Source organism: Petaurus breviceps, unplaced genomic scaffold (genome assembly GCF_028583685.1).
Source record: "Petaurus breviceps papuanus isolate PSGF00001 unplaced genomic scaffold, PetGlider_PUasm1.0 90416, whole genome shotgun sequence".
NCBI lineage: Eukaryota > Metazoa > Chordata > Mammalia > Diprotodontia > Petauridae > Petaurus > Petaurus breviceps.
Genome location: NW_027187244.1, coordinates 1,502,727 through 1,516,954, shown reverse-complemented (window position 1 = coordinate 1,516,954; position 14,228 = coordinate 1,502,727).

The following is a 14,228-nucleotide window of genomic DNA, read 5'->3' as shown; positions in this document are numbered from 1 at the left end:
TTAGTATCCGATGAATCCAATGCCACATGTCCATGTAACCTAAAATTCCTGGAGCATTAACTTGATTAAGGAGGAACAGAAGCAAAACAACTTTAAACAAAAATCACTGGATGCAGGAAGTCCCGATTCATTAGAACTCTATTTAGAACTGTCTGATTGAGCTGACAGAGCTGAGAATCTGAGCTTGGGAAGCAAGAGAAGCCAAAGTTAGACATAACAGATGTTCTAGTCTACTCTCCATTCATGGGAAACTACACTTAGTGTGATTGTCTCTCGTAATAAGTATGAGATCACTGTAGAACTCGTTGAGGAAAAAAAATCAATAAAATAGAAGAGTAAAATACTGGGGGAAAAACTGCTTATGCAGTAGTTGTTTTTGTAGAGTTTTATAAAAGGAAAGTCACTATCATCATTATACAAGCTGAGGACTGGAATACCAACAGTATGCAACTAACATTTTAAGCCTGAAGGTTTGTAAATTATGCCTTTGTTTTTATGTGTTTTATTTGTGAAAGTTTTTGTACGATTATTGTTATCATGTGAAAGGCTGAAAGGGTAAAAATCAAGTTTACACAAATCAATTTTACAGCAAGGCAAATGGGCATATTTAAAGAAGCAATAGAGCATCAGGGAAGAGACCTGAGATTCATGTCAGGCCATCCTGAATGATTCATTTGTCTCTGTGGTCAAATTCATTATTCAAAATAAGAATATTTTTATTCAGTTGATGTATGTCAGAACAAAAAACCAATGCTACTGGCAGGAAATACTTGTTAAATATCATGATTTTCAAATGTACATGTTGTATTGATGCACAAAGATTTTATTGCTTTAGTGTAAATTGGTAATAGAATATTCCTGACACTTTACCCACACCTCTTCAAATGTGAAACTTTATTCTTTACCACATTGACATTTGTAAAAAATTTTGTGTGTAGTGGTCAGTAGTGATGCACATTCCGGATGCCTTCTTTTGTCCCAGTGGAAAAGCTTCTTATCCTTGTTCTGATCAGTCTCTTCGATGTAGAAACTTGAGTTAGAGCAAGGAGCACAAACGGAAAATTGCAAGGCTCAGTGACACAGGTGAATCCACCCAACCAGAGACAAACTCCAACTGACAATCTCCTAGGAAGATGCATAAACATAATGGTAGAGTAAAAAACCTATGTTCTAATCCCAAAATAATGATGTGCTTGATCTAATGAGAGTTAGTTAACATTTCTTTGTATCTCAGTTGTTTCTATCAAGGAAATAGGATGGAAAAGATCTTCTTTAAGTTTAGCTCTTCAACTGTTACATTCTATGATTCTATCACTTATTTCTTTTGAACCTCATTTTTACAAAATCATGGAGTTTGAGAGTGGAAAGGGATGTCAATAGCCATTTGGTTGAATCAGTATATAAAAGGGATCAACTATTCTCTAGTCAAACCTGGATCATTTTATTTTTGTGAAGGTGATTTTTAAAGAAAATTGAAATGTATAACTTTTAAGTCATCCCTATTGTATTAGGTCCAACCTAATGCTCTAGACCAGGGGTTCTCAAAGTATGATCAAAGGATTCCTAATGGTCCCCAAGATGCTTTCAAGGGAGCTATAAAGTCAAAACTATTTTCATACTAAGATATTTTAATTTCTCATGAATTTAAATATATATATATATATATATATATATATCTCCCATGTAAATTATGTCTTCGGGTCCTTGACAATTTTTAAGAGTGTAAAGGGGTCTGGAGATCAAAAAAGAGAGAATTATTGCTATAGAATAGAGATCATTTTGACATTTGACATCCTGTGTTACCTATCTTCCTGCACCCCTATTTATTTCATATGCAAACTTGAAGATCTATACCTTTTTCTAAGTTATTGAAGTAAAAAAAGTTAAATAGAATAGGAAACAAAAAACAGAACCTTCATGTATGCCCCTTGATATCTCTTGCCATACTAACACTGAACCATTAATAATTACTTTTAAGTCTGGCCATTAAAACAATTATGAATCTATACTGAGGCAACTAGGTAATACAGTGGATAGAGCTCTGGATATTGAGTGAGAAAAAATCTGAGTTTAATTCTGACCTTGAACATTCACAAACTGTCACCCCTTTGTAATCCTGTTACTTCACCTCAATTTTCCTCAGTTTCCTTAACTCTAAAATGAGGATAAAAACAAAGTCTATGGTCCAGAGTTGTTATGGGAACTAAATGAAAACTAAATCTATAAACCTCTTAGCACTATGCACATAGTAGTTTCTTTATAAATGCTTGTTTCCTTCCTTCCTTCTTCCCTCCCTCCCTTCCTTTCTTCTTTTCTTCCCTCCCTCCCTCTTTCCCTTCCTTCCTTCCTTCCTTCCTTCCTTCCTTCCTTCCTTCCTTCCTTCCTTCCTCCATTCCTTCCTCCCTTTCATCCTTTTTTATTTTCTTCTTTCCTTCCTTCTATCTTTGTATAAATATATAATGCACATCACTCCATCTTTTTCATAAGAATGTAAAAGCAGTTGTTTTTTTCCCCAAAACTTTGCTAAAACCTTGATAATTATATTCACATCATCCTTCTATACTATTTTAGTAATCCTATCAAAAAAGAATATGAGGTTAGCCTGGCCTGACCTGTTTTTGATGAAGTCATGGATTGGCTCTTTCTAGTCATTACTCTCCTTTCTATATGTTCAGCAACCATCTCTTTTTAATGGCCTATTCCAGAATTTTCTCAGGTATTAAAGTTAAGTTCATTGACCTAAAATTTTCAGACTCAGTGATCCTTTTTTTCACTTAGGACATTTTTAATCACCAAATCTTTTGCTATCTTTCCTGTTTCCTAGGATCTTTCAAATGTCATTCACAGTGGTTCAACAAACACATTAGCTAGTTTTAACTTTTCAAAATATTTTTGCTTTCTTCATCTATTGAATGAAGAGATTGCAAGAGATGGCCTTTAGGGACTCTCTGAAGCTTCTCTGTTCTATGAATCTGTCACTCTCTGTAAGCTTCAGTTTCTTCAGCTGCAAAATGGGAATAATAATGCTTATACTGCCTACCAACCTCAGCAGTCTGTTATGAAGTTAGTGCTTTAAAAAGGAAAAATTTCTCTCTCTATTATTGCAATGTTCCCTTTGAGGTTTAAAATAGTTTTGATTTTATTCTGTGTTTGTATGTGTATGTATGATTTTGTTTTGCTTTTTTTGAGGGGTGGGGAATGTTTATTATGATTAACTCCAATCATATGTTAAAATTAAGTGGAAATACTTTGTGGGCTTGAGATTGATAAAACAAATATCTTCATATTAAAAGGTTTATTAAATTCAATCAGTAAATTCATGTGTATATGTGTTTGTGCATGCATGTTTGTGTGTGATGAGAGTCTGTGTACAAAGAGGTACCATGGGTCATGACCAAGAATGCATATATTTGTAGTAGCCATTGGCCACCACCCTAAATAATCACTGGTCCCTTTCTACAACTCAACTCTTTTCTTTATCAATGTTTAATTTATGCCAGAAAACCTGCAATGATGGAAGGGGTAGTAATGGTAGCAGAAATAACTGACATTTATGTAGCACTTTAAAATTTACAAACTATTTTAAATGTGTTGTGTTATTTGCTCTTCATGAACATGGTAACATCTTGCCACCTGAAATAAGATCATCATACCAGAAATTGATTTTATTTTAAAATGTTCCCATATGTGAGGGTATTAAGACTAAGTATTTTTAAAAGGGAAATTTATTCCCAAGGAGAGAGGAAAAATGGAAATATTTTGGTTACTAGGACAGTGCAAGTATTTGGGAAACTGTCTCTACTTATACATCCTGAGTTATTTGCACAATTTGAAGCAAAATATGAGGTGAAAAGACAGTCATTTTAAAAATTTATCTTCCCCAATAGTATTGTAGGACTGATCCATATTTGAAAATATGTTAAGAGAAAGGCTTTAAAGTGTTAGTGGCCAAAGGGGAAATAAAATCTTTTCCACTGATGTATTTGAAGAAGTCACCAGGAAGAGAACATAGATAGCATACAAGGTGAATGGCCAATCAAATTTTATAACACCTTTCTTTTTCTTTGAAATAAATTTCATGGCTGTCTTTTGTTTTTATATCATAGGCAATTTTTAGATTTTCCCTCCTACCAAGTGAAAAGTAACAAAGAAAAACAGTTGATTAAAAACCAAACACATATAGTAACCACAACTGAGCACACATACAGAATTTTGCCCCCATGGTCCCCTGGCTCTCTGATAAGAGGAAGGAGTTTGCTCTATGTCTCCAAGACGAATGTAACTGCATCCTGAAGGGGAGCAACCAAGGGTAATCATTGTGACTCTAACTTCTTTCCAAAATAAACAGCCACAATCTGTTGTTAAGTAGAGAAAAAGGGGTTCTGAGACTTCAAGAAAGTAACTTGTATGAGTAAAAATCCCATATGCTCATCCTAGGAAACAAAGAAAAGCAAAAAGCTGATTTTTGTTATTACAACGTGTAAACCTTCCTTTTGTCCCCAAAGAATTATATTTGCATTTCTCTATTAGAAAGGGGATAACCAAGGAGGTCTGTATGAACATTTGGAGATTATTAGACTTTAGAAACTAAATGATAGGTTTTGGCTCCAGTCCTGTTTGAGATGACAGATGGGACTCAGATACAGACATGCCCCTTGCTCATCTTGCTTTATGACTGATTTTTTTTTTAAAAATCATAAAATTTATGAATTGTTTTTTAAAGGAAGAAAATATATTATGATTGTATTCACATACACAGAGAGAAAAGCTGCTCAGTATTAACAAGGAAAACATGATTGGACAAAGACAGATGAGGATCAGTTTTACTACTTTCAATGGACGAGAATATCTTGGTCTTGACTTCTATCAGATTACAGTACACCTAAGTCACATTGTGTCAGCTAGAAAAGATACCTTTGCTCCTACAAATTCTTTATGGTGGCCAGGGAAAATGCCCAGAATTATACTGACCTTCAACAAGACAACCTTCATGGTAGCAATTAATGGCAGTTGGCTTCTAATCTACATAGCACAGTTGTAGACGCTAGCTGGGATTAGAATTAAACTTTTCAAATTTAGACAGAGGAGAGACAGCAGTAGCCTCTGGCCCAGAACTGAGTGTATTTCACTGCCAAAACAGCGAATGTTTATTATAAAACCACGTAGAGAGCCGTTGGCCTTATGACAATTTGAACATTATGATGTAAAATTAACTTAATAGACAATAATTCAGACTAATCTGACCCTTGTCAAGAAGGGGTCTCTGTTAGAATAGTTACACTGTTAAAGTAACCAATGTTTTACAGTACCTATTTCTAATAGTTCTTTTTTCTTTAATCCTACACACTTCTATGGGTAAGGAATATGTTTCAATGTTTTCCCTAGGAAATAGCTACTGCTTCTTGTCATCTTTCTTTGCAATGAATTCTTTAGATATTTTCAATTCAATATACATTAGTGAGTTTCATATTATGCATGAGGCATAATATGAGTTGACACTGAGAATACAAAAATAAATAATGAAATAGTTTCTGCCTTGAAGAAGCTTCCATTGGGTCTGGGCGGGGGACGGGGTGCAGCATATACAAAGATAAGTAAATACAAAGTACATACAAAATAATACCAAGTAATTAATGAAAGACAGAGTGGTAATAGTCCTGGGTTTAGAAAAGCCTTTATGTAAAAGGTGACATATTAACTTGAAGGAAGTCAAAATTCCTATGATGGGAACAGAGAGATTCCAGGCAAGAATTCTCTATTTAGGAAACATCTATTATGCCAGGTTGACTATAATGAAGGGTACATGTTGAGATCATTTAAAATGATAATAATAATAGCTAACAGTTATATACACTTACTATTTGCCAGACACTGTGCTAAGTGCTTTGCAACGATTAAATAATTTGATCCCCACAATTACCATGGCACGTAGGTGAGGCAAAGAGAGGTTAAGTAACTTGCCCAGAGTCACACACTAGTACATGATTCCTACCAATTGAACTCAGGTCTGACTCCATGCCCAGTTCTCTATCTACTGCACCAGTTATCTGCCAATACATTGCCTAAAGTCACTTTTAGTTCCAAATCCTGTTAAATGGTAGAGTAGAATTAGAACTTCTGAGTATAAACTTCCTGATCTTTGAGAAGAATCCCTATCTTCCCTGGGAATGTCAATGACTCTTCAGGGATTGTCACAAGGAGATTAAAGATGACAACACTAACATGAGAAAGGTCAATCATTCATTTTTTTGCTTTTTTTTTCCCTTGTGGGGCTTATGACTGAGGTTGAACAGACAATAAAATGTATGGCTTCAATAGTCTACTCGATCTTCTTATTTTTATTCCATTAGATGGCATAAAACTTAAATATATGGTCTAATTGCTGGAGGTTACCTCAGAAGAACATCTTGTCCAAATACATCCAAAGCTGTGGTTAAAATATTGATGTTTAGGAAGAATTCCATGACATCCCTCAGTAGGTTTTTTTAGCTTGGCTTGTGCCTCCTCTTGGGAAATCATAAAATCTAATTTTAACTTTTTGAGAATGAGAATAAGTAAACCAAGATCCATAAAATAGCCCTAGCCTCTTAGAAACCAAATGGTAAATTAAGTAGACAAGCCTCTGGTTAGACTAAATGGGGAAATTATTTTGTTTGATATAATTTTCTTACCACTTGAGAATTTTGCAACCACTCAGAATTTTGATGGAAAGTGTTTTCTCCCTTCTCAAACTTTCCTTCTGGACATTCTCTGGAACTCTCCATTATCCATACCATTTTCTACATTATATATTATTCATTCATATATATGTCATTGTCCTCCATTTGACAATTCAGTTTAATGATAAAAATGCAGCATAGCAGAGACGCAAGAACTGATGATGCCTGAGGAGTATGACATTCCATACAAAATTCAATCCTTGGATTTACATTTGGACTTTCCACACTAAAAAACTGAGTGCTGTCAATAATGATCATAAGGAAATTTTCCATCAAGAAGTCTCCATGATGGATAAATGATTTCTGAAATTGTAGGTAGGGTATGAGCATGCTTGCTGCCTACTGTTGTGTGCCAAGAAGTGACGTTGCAAAAGAAAAATATAAAAGAACTCATCTGTTACTGATATTAGGTGAATTAAATAACAATAATTTTATTTACTGAAAATAATTTTTGAAAACTGTAAACTGATTCATATGAAAACAGTAAATAAATTCTTCAAATCATTAATAATGATAACAATAATAGAAATCATTCATATAGTGCTTTAAATTTTGCAAAATGCTTTACAGATAATTTGATCCTCACAACAACCCTAAGAGTTAGGTGCTATTTTATCCCTATTTTACAGATGAGAAAACTGAGGCAAAGGCTAAGGGACTTGTTCAGCATCACAAACTTAGTAAGTATCTGAGTCCAGATCTTCCTTACTCCAGATCTGCTTTTTTGTACACTGTACCATCTATTTGTCTCATAGAAATATTAGACTTATTGTTTTGTGGCTAGAGTAGAATTTTTTTTGATTGTTTGTATTGTCCAGTGCCATCTTCTTGAATCTACTGAGATAATTATTAAATCATCTTTCAGCATTTTCTTTTCCATAGTAAACAATGTTACTTTATTTAATCTGCATGGTCAATCTAATCATCAGAGTTCAAATGAAACATATAGTAAATACATTTTTTTTGTTTTAAGCACCATGCCTTACATAGATAGAAGCCTTTTAGGTGAATGAGTGCATTCATCACTGAATATAGAAAAAATCACATAAAAATTTCTGGCAATTCAGTTCTGCTGCCCTATCAAATACATGCACACAATCAATCAATCAATCAATCAATCAATCATTCTTCTTTGAACAAAGATATTACTTTTGTAGTGAGTGCAAGTCCACTATACTGATGTACTGGACAGATACCAAGGTGAATACATAAGATGAAGTGTTTTCCTTTAAAATAGTCTAATAGAGAAGATACTACATGTACATTAACAACTATAAAGCAAAACTTTAGGCTATAAGACAGGTATAAATGAAGTTCTCATATTTAGAAGAAGGAGAGATAATAACTTATGACTGAAGTGACCAAGAAGGATTCATCAAGGAAACATTATTTGAACTGAGTGCTGAAAGAAGAGAATGGTTTCAAAAGTAGAGGGAATCCTGCTCTTCTTTCAAGATCTAATTCAAAAGTGGATTTACATGTACCTTTCTTCTGCTTGGTATACAGATCCATTGCAAATGTATTCGTATCCTTAATCTCATAAATTAGTACACACATAGTACATTAAATCCAATCAGGATAATTTGTAGAGTAGGAGTAGGAGCCGGGGGACTGATAATACTGAAATAAGTGGATAGCACCAATTTGGGGAAGGCTTTGAATGCAAAGTTTTCTTGGATATTTGGTAAGCTATTTTTAATATCTTTGTTTTTTTTAAAGCTATTTGAAGTCACTTGATAATTTTGATCAAGGCAATGATATGATCCAAAGTTTACATTAGGTATATCTATTTAGGTGATTATATATGGGAAGAATGAATGGATATTTGGATATAATAGATTAGGAAAATAATATCACCAGGGAAATCAGGTGAGAATGAACTGTAATATAAAGGGAAGAGATAATAAGCACCTCAACTATAGCTGTAACAAGGGAAGAAAATATATGGTAGTGACATTAATCTTACCCTTTTGTTCCAGTCTATAGAACACTGGACCTGGTGTCAGGAAGACAGGAGTTCAAATCCAGCACCAAACACTTACTAGCTGTGTGACCTTGGGCAAGTCACTTATCCCCCATCCGTATCAGTTTTCTTATCTGTAAAATGGGAATAATAGTAACACCTGCTTTCTAAACTTTTTGAGAGAATCAAATGAGATATTTGTAAAGTGTTTTGCAAACTTTTAAGTACCACATAAATGCCAGCTATTATTAGTAATAGTCTTCCCCCAACAACATTTAAATATATTTGTAAGCATGTTATATCTAACATTATACCCTTTATAAAGGATTAGTTCCTTTAGCCATCTAACTCCTCTTAGGGAGGTACTGGACTTACCCCATATCTGTACCTTTCCCTTGCTCTTTTACTCAAAGTAGGTTACTAGGTCTATTGGTCTATATTGTCTGTCTATCTGTCTTGACCTATGTTGTATGTTTTTCTAACATTTTTATTAGTGATTTGGATAAAGTTATATATGGTGTTATTATCAAACTTTCAGATGACAGAAATGTGGGAAATAAAATTAACACTAGATAACTGAATCAAATAATTGTCCCAGAAGATCTCAACAAGTTAGAATATTTGATTGAATCCAATAAGAATAAATATACATATCCATTTTTAACTATAGCCTCACAGTTAATTTTAGACGAATAAATTTGGGGAGGTATGATTAAAGAAATAATAGCTTCTCTGAAAAAGATCTGTGGAAGTAAAGTGGGTTGTAAGCTCAAAACATTTCAATAATATGGTAGTAAAAAAAACAGTCAATGTAATCTTACATTGCATTTAGAGAGATCAACTTTCAGGAAAATGATAGTACCATTAGTACTCTAACCAGGTTAGAATACATGTGGCATCTAGAATGCTATGTTCAATGCTAGTTGCCATGTTTTAGGAAGGAAATTTTAAATTAGAATGTCTTGAAGAAGGTATCCTTTATAAGGGTAGACCTCATATTCATGCTATATGAAAGGAGATTGAAAGAACTAGAGTAAATCTGAAAAAAAAAAGACTTAAGGAAATTATGATAGCTGTCTTCAAGTATTTGCAGGGCTTTCATGTGAAAGGATTGGAATTTGGCCCCAGAGAATGATCTAAAAACAATAGGTAGATGTTGCAAAGGGAAAAATTTAGGCTTGATGGCAGGAAATATTTCCTAACAATTAAAGCTATCTGAAAGTAGAATATACTTCTTTGGGAGGTGGGAGGTGCCTTCTTAGTGGATGCATTCAAGAAAAGTTTGAATTGGGGGGGGTATGTTATAAAAGATACTATTATTCAGGAAGAGATTAGACTTGGTCTTGGAACCCAGAATATATTTTCCTATTCAGAAAGGAAATTTGGCATGAATATCATCCTCTGATTCTTGCCCCTATCCTACCCTAAAATGTTTTATCCTGGTTCATTAAGAGTCATCTGGAGCAGATAATTAACTACTTGACAAGTTGGGCATCAGAGATGGATGAGAAAAGTGAGAAATGAGAACTAGTTTAGGACAAATGGAGGCCAGCGCTCTTTCCACCACATTATTTACTCTCCAAATCTACTCAGGATATTTTGCTGGGAAGACCTGGTATAAGAACCAAAATAAAAAAAAAGAATCAATTAACACACTATCTTTTTCTCTTAGAAAAAAATTTAGAGAAGCTAATCATGATTTAATGATATAATAAAGTACTCTTTTAGAAGGCTTAAATTAAAATGTAGTCTTGTAAAAAGTTTAATCATACATTATTGTGAGTTTAAATAACTAAGATAACAGGATTCAGCTAACATCAAAGGAAAATCTACCTTGAAATGTGGAAAATAAAGAAAACTTTTACAATGTAATTCCAAATTGTGGGAAAGATGGAATAGAACATAGACTATAATTATATGGCCAAAAGTTAGTTAACGCCAAGAAATGCTATACATAAGAGAGTTATCACAGTGGTATTAAAGTAAAAAAGAAATGAGGGCCACTAATCTGGCTCATCACCCAACAACTATTCAGTTGCCAACTTCTGTCATTATAACCTTAATAACATCTCTCTCCTCTGACCTTGCCACTATACTAGTGTAGAGTATAGTCATCTCACACCTGGTCCCTTGCAATAGCCTGCCCTTTGGTCTCCCTGTCTCAAATCTCTCCTTTTCCCAGTCCATTATCCACCTATCAAAGTGATCTTTCTAAATCTCAAGTCTTATCATATCACTTCCTTTTTAATTTATTTTTTAAATAAATTTTAAAATAAACTTCCAATGGCTTATTATTGCCTCTAGGATAAAATATAAAATCCTCTGTTTGGCTTTTAAAGCCTTCTATATCCTTCTATATTTATACATTTCCAGTCTTCTTACATCTGACAACTGCCCTCCACCCTATGAACCAGTAACACTGGTTTCTCTTTTTTTCCTTAAAATACACAGCCCATCTTCTGAATCAGGGCCTTTTCACTTGCTAGTCCTTATGCCTGTTATTCTCTCCTTCCTCATCCCTACCTCCTAGTTTTTCAGGTTTCCTTCAGTTGTAAGGTAAAGTCCCATCTTCTGCAAGAAGTACTTTCCTGTCCCCCTTAATGCTAATGCCTTCTCTTCATTGATTATTTTCTGTGTTTGTACATAATTGTCTACATGTAAGGTCTTGGAGATCAAGAGCTATCTTTTACCTATGTAATGCCAGTGCTTAGCATAGTTGCTAGCACATAGGAGGTACTGAATAAATGCTAACTGACTTACTGATAGAAAGACAGATTTAGCAGGTGCTTTTAATGGACAAGAAGAAAAGCTAAGCTCTAATTTGATAATGTTACATCCTAGTGAATGCAGAAAGAGCAGGGCTTATTGATCTCTGAGAGAGAGCTAACCTAATGAGATATTTAATTCTCTGACTTAGAGGAAATTTTGATTTTGTGATTTTATAATCCTATAGAAGCTACTTTATTGAATAAATCCTTTCTCTCAGCTTGTTTACCATTATTTTCTCATAAATTCATGAAAAATATGCAAAACAACCCATTGACTTGAGATTTCTGAGTGTTTTGATTCTGAAAAACTGAATATTTACTTTTTTTGCTTTTTTTGGAGGGCAATTGGGGTTAAGTAACTTGCCCAAAGTTACACGGCTAGTTTTTTTTGTGGGGGTGTTAAGTGTCTGAGGCTGAAACTGAACTCGGGTCCTCCTGACTCCTGGGCCAGTGCTTTACTCACTGGGCCACCTAGCCACCCTACTTTATTTACTTTTAAATATATAGCTATGCCCATGCAGTTACAGTAAATAAATAAGGCAAATGATTCAAAGATTTTTTAAAATTCACTTAAGCTATAATAAACATATGGGAACACTGGTCACATGGTCAAAGGGTATGACTGAATCTTGGCAAGGCCTCCTTATTTGATTATGAGGATGATTATGAGGATGTTACTTAACTTTTCTAAGCTTCAATTTACCCTTTTTATAAAATGGGGATAGTAGTTGTTGTAAGACTAAAGGAAAACATGGATATGATGATTCTGCGTAAACTCAAATCTCCATACACATTTAAGCAATCATCATTATCACAACCACAAGGAACAGTTTAGGATTATTAAAATTACTGTACAGTTTCCCAAATGCAATCCAGTTTGCTTGCTTCCTTTATTTTAATTCCATGTCAAAATGATATTCTTTCTTAACTTACTATCTAAATTATGTATAGTGATTAGCAAACTCACTGCACTACTCATTCAACTCTATGACATAATCTGGGGGACAGAAATTAACCAGAAATCTAAATTTCCTTTGGTCAGTTGTTAGCCAGTCTTATCATAGTGGACATGGATTTCATTATGAATGTACAATAATATTTAAGGGCAATCAACTCAATGTCATTTGTAGTGACAGAGTCTATCTTTGGTACAAAACCCAAATTCAAGAATTATTGATAAAGAGACAAGTAAAGCAAAGAGACTACCAGCTAATAAAATAATAATAATAATAGTTATAGATCTAGACATGCCCTGGCATCTAGCCTAGAAAGAGAAAGTAGTGCCATAACAACTGTAAGAAGTAACTCAAACTAAAATATGAGTTTTGCATAAGGAATGCATGAATGTCCAGAAGAAATTAAGCAAGCAATAGAAATGATACAAAATTTCTAGAGAAAAGAATTGGAAGGGGAAGAAAAAGATAAAAAAGCAAAGTGGTAAACTTTATTCAAGTCACAAACTTACCCATAGACTAGAATAAACCAAACAAAAATCAAGAGTCTATGAAATAAGAAATTAGAACAAAATAGATGGGAAAATAGAAAAAATATGTCATTTAATTTTTTTTCCTAATGAGCAGAGAAACAGTTCAGGAGGAAATTAAAGAATAATCCTAAGAGGGGAGGGGAAAAAAACATATTCCTTCAGAATCTTCAGAACAAATATTGTCTTTCACAACATATATATTTTTTCTATTCTCAAACTAATGATGTATATACAAAGAAAATATATAAAATTATATAAAATATATGTAAATATAATAAATATAAACACTTAGAAAGTGTATGAAAAGGAAAAAAAGCTTGAACATGGTGCTTTAAAAGTATTGCCTTTTAATTAATATAGGAAAAATCTCCTCTTTAATATGCCAGTAAGTATTCATTCAAACTTGCTAGGGAATCTCAGATAAGAGGGAACTTCCTTCCTCCCAAGGCAGTCCATTCTACTTTAGGAGAGCTCTACTTGTTAGAAAATTTTTCTTTGTATCAAGGCTAAATTGATTGCTTATGGTTCGACCTCTAGGGACAACCAATTAAATATTATGTATGCTTTAATTAATTCCATCAATTATTTATTTACTTGTTGTTTACCAGACTATATCATTACCCAAACTTTCTGGATTAATTGTACATTACTGTGTAGCTTTTTAGGAGGAATAGGGAGCAAGCTTCATAAGTGCATCTCTATCATGAATCAATCAATGAGCTTTTGTTAAGCCCTTTTTGGGGTTACTTGTCCATATTTGGTGTCTACCTTACCCAACTCTCAACTGTATCTCCAAGTTGTAGCATGCACAGAGTCCATAACCTGGCAAACTGTATTGGTAGATAGGCTAAGTCACTTTGAGGGTAACCAGCAGGTCTCCAACCTCTTGGTGAGTTAGGGGGATTTCTACCCCAAGAATATGATGACTTCCCTTGGTGGAATGGGCTAGGCTAATGAGAACAATTTATTCCAATAGCCAAGAAGGCAACTGAAGCAGGTTTTGTGTAACTTTTAGAGTTTGGTGAGGCATTGAAGATGCCAAGGTCATTCATTGAATCCTAGGTCATTGACAGTCATCTTGATTTTTGTCCTGCCACTGAACTCCGATAACTCAGGAAGAATAAGACTGATAACTTTGGGCAACTCTGCTTCACTTAAATACTATTCACTTGAAAGTCATCACTTCGGTGATGGTCTTCATTGGTCTCTGCTCTGGTCTTCTTCACTGGCATTGGTCTCCTTCAAAAATGAAAGAGGAACAACAAAGATCCCTGTAGGCTGCCTATGAGGAG